We start from the raw sequence: 12,645 nt of genomic DNA on the forward strand, positions 1-12,645 counted from the left end.
AGAGGTAAAGCAATCTTGCTGAAATCTTGTTATAAATCGCCTATAGAATCCCGCATGACCCAAAATGATCATAATATCTTTAACACAGGCAAGATAAGGCAACAAATATATAACCTCAATCTTAGTTTTATCAACTTCAATTCCCTTTTTAGAAATCAAATGTCCTAGAACTATCCCCTCATTGCCATAAAATGACACTTTTCAAATTTAAAATCAAATTCTTTTCAATGCATCTTTTCAAAACCTTTTCAAGACTAGCAAGACATCATCAAAGAACCACCATAAACAGTAAAATCATCCATAAAGACTTCCATACATTCCTCTAAAAATTCACAGAATATAGCCATCATACAACGTTGGAAAGTCCCTGGAGCATTACATACCCCAAAAGGCATCCTACATAGGCAAGGTACCAAAAGGGCATGTGAAAGTGGTTTTATATCTTGGTCCTCCGGTGCAATAGGTACTTGAAAGTACCCAGAGAAACCATCTAAAAACAGTAATGAGATTTGCCTGCAAGTCTCTCAAGCATCTGGTCTATGAAAGGAAGAGGAAATGATCTTTCCGTGTGGCATCATTGAGTTTTCTATAATCTATGCACACACGCCAGGAATTCTGCACTCTTGTAGGAAAGCTCATCCCTATCATTTCTAATAACAGTAACCCCACTCTTTTTAGGCACTACATGTATTGGACTAACCCACTCACTATCAGATATGGGATAGATGATCCCAGCACTTAGAAGTTTGGTAATTTCCTTCTTAACCACATCAAGAATCAGGGGGTTTAGTCTTCTCTGGGGTTGTCTCACTGATTTTGAACCTTCACTAAGCAAGATTCTATGTGTGCAAATGGCTGGACTAATTCCAGGAATGTCCGCTAAAGTCCACCCAATAGCCCTCTTATGCTCTCTCAAAACAGTAAGGAGTCTTTCTTCCCTCAACCTTAGACAGGGGTTTAGCTATAATGACCGGTAATCGCTCATCAGACTCTAGAAAAGCATATTTCACAGTAGGGGGCAGGGGTTTCAACTCAAGAGTAGGTGGTTGCACAATAGATGGAATCAATTATGAAGTTCAAGAGAGAAAAGATTACTCCCCTTTCCTTCAATCAGTGAGAGTTCCTCAACCTTGCAGATAGCTTCCTCTCCAAGCGTTGAACCAACTTCTAGTTGATCTACAGCAACTGCCTTAGAGGGAATCTCCTCCATGACTTCTTCCTCCATATCTGAAATAGCAACAGAAACCTTTCCCCAAGGGATTATCGCTGACAATAGAGGGATCAAAGTCTAATTTGGAGTCAAGGGAGGAAACAGAAAATGCATGTGGGGGGAAAGCATACAATTAAACACAGTGCAATCAAGGCATGTATCTTCACACCACATGAGCAAGAAGAAGGTGTAGAGTAAAGGGATGAAAAAGAAGAAATAGTGTCATCCTCATCATCAAAATCAACTGAATAAAGTTCAGAACTAGAGGAATCATCTTGCAATTCAAACTCAGAACAAGCATCATCAACAGCAACATCAATCATATTTACACCCAAAGAGAATAGTCTTCATAAGGATGCTTCATTGCTTCATACATGTTAAAACAAACCTTATGATCTCCTACTTCCATAGTGATGGTACCTTCTTTCATGCTAATCATAGTGTTAGCAGTCCTCAAGAAGGGTCTACCAAGAATCAGTGTGGTGTCATGGACAAGCTCAGAGGACATGTCAAGTACATAAAAATCAGCAGGAAAGACCAAATCCTTAACCTGAACCAAAATATCCTCTATGATGCCTTCCGGATACCTAATAGTCCTATCAGCCAACTGGAGTACTACAGTGGTAGACTTAAGCGTCTTGACTCCTAGTGAAGTGTATACAGACTTAGGCATCACATTAATAGCTGCTCCTAGATCTAGTAAGGCTCCCCTTATAGAAACTTTTCCTATTGTGCAGGGATGGTGAAGGATCCAGGGTCTTGGCATTTCACAGGGATTTGAGGTTTAAACAGGGCAGACACATTGGAGCTCACTTGGACTCTTTCATTTGGTCTAAACTTTCTCTTATGGGTACACAGGTCTTTAAGGTATTTAGCATAAGCAGGAACTCTCTTAACAAGATCAAGCAAAGGAATATTAACTTCCACTCTACTAACACATCAATAATATCTTTTTCATACTTAGTTTCAGTCTTTCTTTTGCTAATCAAGTATGAATTAGGAAAAGGAAGGTCTTTGAGATTTACCTCTTTATCATTCAGCTTACCGCTCCATGCTTAGATGACCCATCATGCTCCTTTGATGCTGCTTTCTCATATTTTCTCAGATCTTGCTCCTTTGCTACTTAGAAGAGTTGACTTCTTTTCATCTATCTAGCAATTCTCTCTCTTTGCACTCTCAGAATTCTTAACTCTTGAATGTGTAAGAAGAGGCTTATCACACTCAATCTCCTCATCACTGATTCCTCTTCCTCTTCACTGAATCTTACTTGCCTCCCACTTCGCAGCGTGATTGCATTCAAACCCTTTGGGTTTATGACAGTATTTGAAGGAATGGTGCCACTGCTTCTAGCTTGTTGCTCACTCATGTTGTTGGATAACTGAGTTACATAGGAGTTTATGTTCTCAGATTTAGTCTCCCATTGCTCCCATTCTCTTTTCCAAAGCACTAAATCTAGCATCATTCTTGGATGAATCTTGTTGAATTAGTGAAGCTAAGGAGTTGAACTGAGTAGCGTTGGCAGCCCTTTCTTCCTTCATTCAAAGCCATCATATTTTGTAGGAGTTGATTTGTTTCATCCTTGGGTGGGACCGCAAGGGCTTGAGACTGGTTTTGGAACTGGTTTGAAGATGGACCAGCTCCTCCACTCTTCTGAAATCTATTTGGAGGTCTACTATCATCATTCCTCCAGCCCAATCGAGGGTTTGATTTCCATCCCTCATTGTAAGTGTTGGAGTAGGGGTCCCATTTTTGATTTGGGCGGCCTTGGAAGACTGCAGACACTTCCTCATATCGGCCTGGACAAACGCTAGAAATATGCATGACTGATCCACATGTTTCACAACTAGGCGCTGTAATGTCCATAGGAGCGGATGGGCGATGCACACTCAATTCTTCAATTCAGCAGTGATCAAAGACAATTGAGATGTCACTTGGCTTCCCAAAGAATCTACTTTTGATTCCAAAGCGTCCATTCTTCTGCTGTGCACCGAAGCAGCTCCCATCTCATGTACTCCTTTAGTATCTCTCACCCCATGTTGTTGATGATTCAGGGCCATCTTCTTTATCAAATCCCAAGCCTCCGCAGCAGTAAGTCTATCAAATATCCTCCCGATGCAGCATCCAACATACCCTTCTCTTGGTTCTTCAACCCATCATAGAAGTACTGCACCAGTTGTTCATCCGGAATTTGATGATGCGGGCATCTTGAAAGTAGGTCCTGAAATCTATTCCAGTAATCATAAAGGGATTCATCATAGTCTTGCTTGGCAGAATAAATCTCCTTCCTCATTGATGAAGTACGAGAAGCCGGAAAGTATTTCTCCAAAAATGCCTTCCTTAAGTTCCCCCAGCTATGGTATGCATCAGCTACATGTCTTGGAAGGCTCATGTACCATTCCCTAGCCTTGCCTTCCAATGATAGATGAAAAACCTTCCATAGCACTTGGTCCAATGATGCTCCCACAGGCTTCATACTCTGACAAATCATGGAGAGAGATTGCAGATAGAGGTATGGGTCTTCTCCTATCAAGCCATGAAATTTAGGAAGAGAGTTAATCAATAAACCTTTAATCTCAAAGTTAACTTCAAAGTTTGGACATGCAGCAGTAAATGGGTCAAAGTTAACATCAGATGTGGTGGCTTCCCTAATTGTTCTTCTTCTAGGTTCCCATTATTTTCTCCCACCTCTCTTGTTCACCATTTCCTCCATTGCCTCCATTCCTTACTTGGTTGGCATTGGGGTTAGATGAGGTTGGTTTTGTGGTAAATCAGCCATTATCTCTTGGTCAGTAGGTTCACTCTCACTACTGGATAGGCTAGATTCCACTGAAATATTCTCTTGCTCAATCACCAACTCACTTGTCCCTCCGACTCTTTTCTCTCTTCTTATCTCTGTGAGTCTTCTCTCAATCTCCGGGTTATAGGGCACAAGCTTGGTTTTTCATGGCATGCAAAATAAGCATCACAAGAGAAAAAGTAACAAAATTGACTTGCAGCACACAAAGTCAAATAAAAGTATGCAATGTGATGAATGTAAGTGTATGGTCAAGTATGCAAGTGTATGGATGAGTATGATATATATGGATGAGTATGAGTATGTATGGGTGGGGTATGAGTAAGTATGCACAGATAAAGAAGCAAAGTGTAAGTTTTAAAATTTCCAGAATGTTGGCGCAGCGAAAACAGGGGTTGGCCGCGGCGAAAGTATCCCGAGAGAAATCCTTCGGTTTTTCAAAGAGTTGGCCGCGGCGAAATAACAGGTTGGCCGCGGCGAAAGTTTCCCGAGTGGATTTCCTCAGTAATTCGAAAAGTTGGCCGCGGCGAAATTTGGCAGAATGCTTATCAGACACTGGATTTCACTGATGCAACGTGAGAGATGCTGAAAATCAAGAAAATCAGTATATTTGTTTGTATTTCCAAAAATTTTGATGCTATGCAAGATGAAAACCTATACTATGAACAAATATGCAACTAAACTACCCTAAATGCTACCCATAAAGATCAAAAACCTCAAAAGTCAATCAAATAGCACAAGCTAACCTAGAGAACCAATTTCTTGGCTCCCCGGCAACGACGCCACTTGAAAGAGAGCCTTAATTGTCGTTCGCTTAGAGGTTCTCGCTCAAAAATTTATCCAAGCTATGCAGTAGTGCAAACTTGGGTCGTTCTCTTTTAGGAGCCTAAATTAGATGTCTAAGTTAGATTAATGCTATGCAGAGTAATGAAAAAGGGGGTTTTTGGTGTTTTTAGCCATTAATGAAATACCAAAAGTAAATGCGATTAATTCAAATCTAAGTTACTATGTTTTTGGATTTTTCTAAGATAGAAGTAATGAAGTGAAGTTAATGATATGTAATCTCTTGAATACAGTTTTGAAGCAATCATAGTTCAAAATAATTTTGGGAGTGGAAATCACCAAGTTTTCTAAATGAAAACCTTAAAGAACTCTTTAAGTCTAGGATCTTAATCAATGTCACCCATTTCATAGATCCTATTAAGCTCACTTGGCGTGTGTATTAAGATTAATTAATGCACTTGGTTAAATGCAAGCCCAGATCAACTCAACAATCACACATTACCATGCAAGACAGAGAGTATCAAAAGAGTTGCATAGAAACATATATGTAACCACATATATTGAAGCTCAAATTCAACATTAACTAATCTAATACACAAAATGATAATCCAGAATTGATTACAACCATAATCAAAATAGTTCAGCTCAAATTTACAAATCCTAGACCTAGAAATTCATAAATAAAGAACTAGAACTCATAGATGAAGCTAACTCCCCTTTGAAGCTCTTGGAACTCATGCTCCTTCCACCATATTCAAGAGTTGAGAAGCTTAGCTAGTCATAACTCTTGAACCAACTCCAACTAGGTATTGTTCTTCAGCCATGGCAGCAGCAGATGGAAGAAATGGAAATGGGATTAGGGTTTCTGAGGTGAAATGAGAGAAGAGGATGAAAGATACGTAGGTGGTGGCTGAATAATGGTCATCTCCTCTCCTCATACCCAAAATAGGGTTTCTAACCCGAAACTTACGTGCATGGGTCGGTTTCTGGGCATAGTAGGTTAAAATTTCCCGAAATGGTCGGGTCTGAGATTTGCTGCTTCGAGAGGTTCGCCGCGGCGAAACATGGCAGAGAGACTTTTCTTCACGGATGGGTTTTCACCGCGGCGAAGTGAGATGTGTGCCGCGACGAACTTATGCAGAGGGTCCTTTCCTGCTTCTTTTGCCTTGAGTTCTTCAATTCTGGCCCAAATCTTTAGTGTCCTACAATAAAAAAGTAACAAATTGAAGTACCAATTATCCTAGAAGTCAATTGAATCCAATTAACAACCAATTATGACAATTTAATCATCAAAATGACACTAACTTAAAGTAAGAACCATAAATCTCAGTTAAGCACAATTTTCATTAAAAAGGACCAGAAAGTATAACAAAATCATGGATAATGATATGAAAACAAACTAATATCTTGAGCTCAATCAGTAACTAAAAGGAGGAGTTTTATTTTCTTGGATCTAAGCATACATTTAGAATCTACATGAAAAATGATATTAGAATAAGTCAAGAAGTAATTTTTAGAGTTAAAAGGAAACAAGTTCAAAAATAGTGAACAAAGATGGAAGCTTTAAGGAGCAAGAGTCATTTATGATTTGTGTTCTTGCTTTTTTGGTTGGTTAATGATTCTTGCTGCTCTTTTTGATGGATTGCATTGCTAGGGTTTGATATTTGTGAATGAAAAGAAGAGAAAGAAGGAAGGCTCAAGCTTTTGGAGCAAGGTAGCAAGTTGAACCTAACTACTAACATAAACTTGGCATTATTGATTATTGCATGATTACTTGCTATTATGTGGTTGAACTTTCTTGATTGTGATGTGGCTACTCTTTGCACTTTCTTGTTTTGGCCTTTGCATGATTGAGTTTGCCAAATGATAAGCATGCTAGTTCACTAATAGTAGTTAATGTAGTTATGCATGTTGATGATGCTTGTTGATGATATAGTTGGTTAATTTGCTATTGGGATTTCAATGAAATCTCATTCCCCAAATGCAATCTAACATTTTAGGACCTGAAACATCCAAGGGAAAACTACAGATTGAGGGTTAAAAGTATGGTATCATACCATAAAAATTTGTGAACTTTTTGGTTATGTATATATTAAGCTAACAGTGCTGTAAACTCACTGACCCTGCCACGTTTAAGCAACTTTTTGATTAAGCTTCTGAACGCTTTTAATCACGAAATTTGTCATGATTATAGATAACGTTATGAGCTTCAATTTGATAGCTAACAAGTTAAAAATGGCCAAGTATACTATTTTTAATGATTTTTCAAAGTTAAAGGTCAGAATCTGGAAAAAGGGGTTTTTGGCAAATGGACAGTGTTACATTTCATAAAAACCTGATGCTTTGTCCTAGGGAATTGGATCACAAGATTATTTTTCCTTGAAAGAGAACTTAAATATCTTTAAATATAATTTTGAACCACCCCATTTGGATTTTTGTGGAATAAGTTATGAATTTTTGAAGTTGGGCCAGAAAAACTGGATTTTTACCCGATGAACAGTAAAAATTCGAAATTTAGTATTTTTTTTGAGATAAATTTGAGCCAAAGACCATCCAATGTGGTCTACAATGGTTTTAAATGGAACCTAAGTTGATAAAATAGTAAGATGTGACAATTGGAGCGTCTAGCCTTGATTATACTTGAGCCCCTGAAAACTTTTACTTTGCAGTTTAGTCCCTAAAACTGCTTTAACTTCCTTTCTCATCTTTGGGGCTTCTGCTCAAAAGAGGTCTAGTAGCCTATCCAATTCAGGCTATTTCTGGTACTTCTAGGCCTAAAAGTTTGGATGTTACAAACCCTCACAATTTCATCCAGTGTTAGCCATTTGAGCCTTCATCTTTTATTAAGTGCCAAAGGATGCATTGTGCATTTAAGCATCCAACAATACTTTACTATTACATTCATGATGTTTTAAATTTTGTCTTCTTGGGTTTAGAATTGCAAAAAAAATGATGAGAAAAGAAATTGAAAAAGGCAAAGAAATAAAAGAAAATGTTGAGAAAAGCCAAAGAAAGAAAGATAAAAAATAAAATGGTACCAAAAGAGTAAAGTTTTGAAATAAGACAGTTTATTAGTGGTTTGAAGAACAAAGCTCTGCTTTTAGAGAAATAGAGTAAATGTTAGTTGGAAACCTTTTCTAAAATGATTGGTGCTTGATAAGTCTCATTATTTGCATACATTTCTAGCCCTAAACTCATGCTTTTGCCATCGATATTTGCATACTTTGTGCATAATTAGCTTCCATTGTGCATAAGAGTTGGTGAGAGGAATTGTGAGGTTTTGCATGTGTTTTTTACATATTTTTATATGATTTTATATGTGTGTACTTTGATCCTTGCTTTGGTGTGAATTTCAGGGAGTTTCAATTCTGTCTGAGGCGCCACAGCGGATTTAGGAAGGCGCCACGGCGGATTTCCAAGGGGACTCTCGGTAAAAGGCGCCGCGGCGGATAGAAGGAGGCGCCACGGCAGATTGGCATTTACATGTAGCTCAGATTCAATAATCCAAACGACACCGTATTGGTAATCCGCCGCGGCAGATTGACGGAGGCGCCGCGGCGGATGACGCATATCAGCAATTTGAACCAGAAACGATCGAACAACGCGGGAGGAGGAAATTGGATGACCCGGATCATGGAGCTCCATCCTAAAAGGTGCGGATCCTAGCCAGATGAAGGGAGTTAGTTACAAAATGGAAAGAAGGAGATTCGGAGGAGATTACCATTCTTCTCCCATACACTCTCTCTCCATCTCATCCGCATCTCACCATCATCTCCTCTTCTTCCGTGAAGGTTTTGCCATGGTGATTTTGGAGCGTCTCAGTGTAGTTCTCCTTACAGCTATGAGCAGCTAAGCGTCCGTGTTCTTCCTGGAAATGAAGCAAAGCCTGAGTCCCTGATTCGATTAAAGGGAGTTTATTCTAGATTCTTAGCTCTAGTCTGAATCTATAGATTGATTGAGCGAGTTGTTCAATTCAAGTTGTAGTTCAGGATTTGATTTTGATTTACTTCTTCACTGGAGTTGCTGAATCTGATTAGGATTAGTAGAATGATATTTCATTTACAAGATCAAGTTGAGATTGTTCCTTCTGATTCCTTAGTTGTATTGCATTGTGGTTTCTGGACAAGTTGTTTCAGTTCTCATAATCAATTCAACATATTTTTAAGACAATACACGGTTGTGATTGTCACAGGAGGATTGATTTATCATTTTATTTTTTCTAAACCAAACGATTCTAGCCTTGTTGTTGATTCATACGAGTTGTAGTCTTGACAGTGAGGAAGCCCAGCGAGTTGTTGGCCAAGTCTTGATTTGGTTGTTATAAGTGGACTAGGAAGGTAGAGCACATTTCCAGGAGAACACTTCACTCATATCTGATATTCTATCACTCATTCACTTCACAATTTCTCACTTAGATAAACCAAAAGATACAAACATTTACATTCTACATTTGCAAAGCCAGAAAATCAATATAAATAACTAGATCACTTCCACTGTTAATAATTTGTGAAGGCATTTAATTGACAAAACTCTTGAACAACAAGCCTCCTTGAGAAGAATGACCTAGGGTTGAGCCACTACACTTCCAAGCTTAATTCTAGTATTTTTGAGAGCCCCTAACGACAAGGCTTCATCAGTGCTTAATCATTCATATCTTTTCACCTCATTTCTTTTCAATTAGCCCTTTCGATCATCATAACCTTAAAAGTCCTCTTGATTATTGCATTCATGCATTAAAAGTAAAGCAGTAGGATTTCAACAAGCTTATGGTAAAGTGTTGATTAAGTGGATTTAAGAGAGAATTACCCCAACCTGGTGAGTAGAGTGAAATAGTTTATATCTTGAGTGTTTTCTCTTTTGTTTATTCCCATTGCATTGACTGTACTCTACTTTAATCTATTCCCATTAAATTAGATCACTATGGTTGCTTGTTTGAAGAGTTGGATTAATGGCACTGCCACTTTCTTACTTTGAATTCATATAGGTTCCTATTTGTATCAATGTTATTCTCTTGCTCTGGTTTTATTTTGCCTTTGTCTAGGAGTACAAAGGTTTAAATGTGGGAGATTTGATTGAACTCAATTATTCTATGTTATTTCATCTCATTTTAAGGTTTTTTATCATAGATTTTGGCTCCTTTAGATGATAATTGTGCTTAATTTAGATTAAGAGTCCTTGCTTTGAATTAGTGTCTTTTTTAGGGTAAAATCGTCATAATTGGTTATTAATTATATTCAATTAATTTCTAGGACAATTGATGCTTCAAATTGTTGCTTTTCATTATAGGACACTTGAAAATTAGAGCCAAGATTCAAGACCAAAGCATTACACAACATGAGAAGTCAAAATATTGAATCTGGAATAGTTGGTTGCGGCCAAGAAAATGCTATGCTGTGGCAAAAGAATAGTTCACCGGGGCAAACTTTTAAGTTCGCCACGACAAACTCTCAAAATCTCACTAAAATTCCTTTCTAGAATAGTTCGCTATGACGAACTCTCTCGTATCAGTAACATCAAGTTCAGATCCAAAACGCAAAAATGGACCCTTTACTCATATGATCCAACCCAGATTGACCCCCAAAACCCTTAGAAACCCTATTTTTGACCAATCACTCTATTCTACCATCTACAACACCTCTATTCTCTTATCTTCTTGCCTCTCCATCTCCATCTTCTTTCCTATCCATTTCTTTAACCTTTCCTTCCATTCCCACCTGCCATGGCTGACAGATTTACTTCGGTTGTAGCTTTTCTTGAATCTATGGGGAGCTAGGGTTTGCCAACTCTTGAAGATGGTGGAGTGGCATGAGTTTCTAATACTTCAAAGGGGAGTTTAGTTTCAGTCTTCAATTTTCCAGCTCTGAATTTATGATTTCCTAGGTCTAGGACTTGTAAATTCTTAGTTGGACTCTTGGATTGATACTGTAATTATTGGTTAATGATTACATTTGTAGTTGGATTGGTTAGTGTAGAATTCTGTGCTTAAATATATGTGGTTACATATATGCTTCTTTGTAACTCTCTTGATTTTCTCTCATCTTACATGGTTGTGTTTTGATACTAAGTTGATTATGGGTTACATTTTCTCTCACCATTCGTTTAAATCTTAAAAACCAAATCCTCTTTCATTATATTGCATGGCATTTAGTCTAGCTTAGCTAATAAATAAAGGCTCCCAAAAGTGAAACAACCTGAGTTTGCACTATACTACATAACTTGGATTTATTTTTTATTGAGAACACAAAGGCGAACGACAAAGGTCCCTTATTAGGGGGTGAGAAGGGTGCTTCGGTTATATAGGGAAGGTTTGAAACTGATGGATTAGGGAAATAAGAAGGCTTAACAAGAGTTGGGATGTGAAAAGACGAAAGTGGGTTGTTAGAATAGGTGTGGTAATGAGGAAACAAGGGTAAAATGGTAATTTAACAAGAAAAAAATAGGGTTATAGAGAGGGAGAAGATGCGTAGATTCGCGCTTTGCCACAATAAAGCATTCCCGAGAGGAAGGGGTGAAGAATTAGGGAATACACGCTGCAATGAAGGTATCCTGAAAGGAAGACTACAAAGGCTCAAAGACTTGGCCGTGATGAAGGTATATCTTCACCGCAGCGAAGATGTCCCAAGAGCAACACAAGGAAACTGGGGAACTTCACCGCAGCGAAACCATGAGTTCACCGTGGTGAAAGACATCCCGAGACTTAACAATACAGCATAAAAACTTATAGCAAGAATAGAACCAACATGACATTCAAAAATAAGAGATAAATTGGATACTTAGGAACCTTAAAGTGCATAAAACAGGATCATAGGGTACTTATTAAGTACAAAACAAGAAAACACAACAAAATCAAGCAATATCAACTTTCATCCACTCTTAAAAACTATATCACGCACAATACTCAATCACAATGGCAATTAAGTAAAGGGGAACAAAAGCAAGAGACAATACTAAAAAGGGATATTATTGAATTGAAAAGCTATGAACTAAACAAAAAGATATGCTACTTTTCCTACTGAAGCAGTTTTCCCCTACACTTATTCCACAAACTAATGCCCCAACACATGTCACGAGCAATCACAAGGCAAAAGCATGTAAACAAGTAAGGGAAAGAAACAACCTTAGAGTCATGGAGGTTGATGATTCTTATGGTAAAGCTTTAAAAATGCCCATTGACTTTAAGCTTGACTCTAGTTTCTTCATTAAAAAGCTCCACCATTCTAAAATTGTGCACCTTCATGACTGTGTAAGGTCTATCTCAGCAAGTGTTGAACTTTCCTTGCTTAAATGCGAATCTAGCCTTAAACATCAGCACCTTGTCTCCCACTTTGAAATTGTTTCTTATGAGACCCTTATCATGCACAAATTTCATCTTTTCTTTCTAAAGATAGGAGTTGTCATAAGCCTCCAACCTCAAGTCCTCTAATTCTTGCAATTGAAGCTTTATCTCCATCCCAGAAGATTCCAAGTCCATATTACACTATTTGACTACCTCATATGTTTTATGCTCCAATTTTATTGGTCGGTGGCATGCTTTGCCAAAGACTAAATAGTAGGGACACATTTCAATTGGTGACTTGCAAGCAGTTCTATAGGCCCGTAGTGCTTTCTCTAATCATAGGCTCCAATCTTTCTTGGATGGTTTGACTATCTTCTCCAATATGTGTTTCACTTCTCGATTGGATATTCAGCCTGACCATCAGTTTAGAGGTGATATGCAATGGAGACTTTGTGAGTGACACCAAACTTAGAAAACAGATTATCTACTACCTTATTACAAAAATATGTACCCGTATCACTCACCACAAGCTTTGAAATCCCAAACCAACTGTCACATCCCAAATTTTAGGCCCAGAAGCCC

The sequence above is a fragment of the Neltuma alba genome, unplaced genomic scaffold, assembly GCF_004799145.2.
Source record: "Neltuma alba isolate B1F8T4 unplaced genomic scaffold, ASM479914v2 tig00010823_pilon, whole genome shotgun sequence".
Taxonomy (NCBI): domain Eukaryota; kingdom Viridiplantae; phylum Streptophyta; class Magnoliopsida; order Fabales; family Fabaceae; genus Neltuma; species Neltuma alba.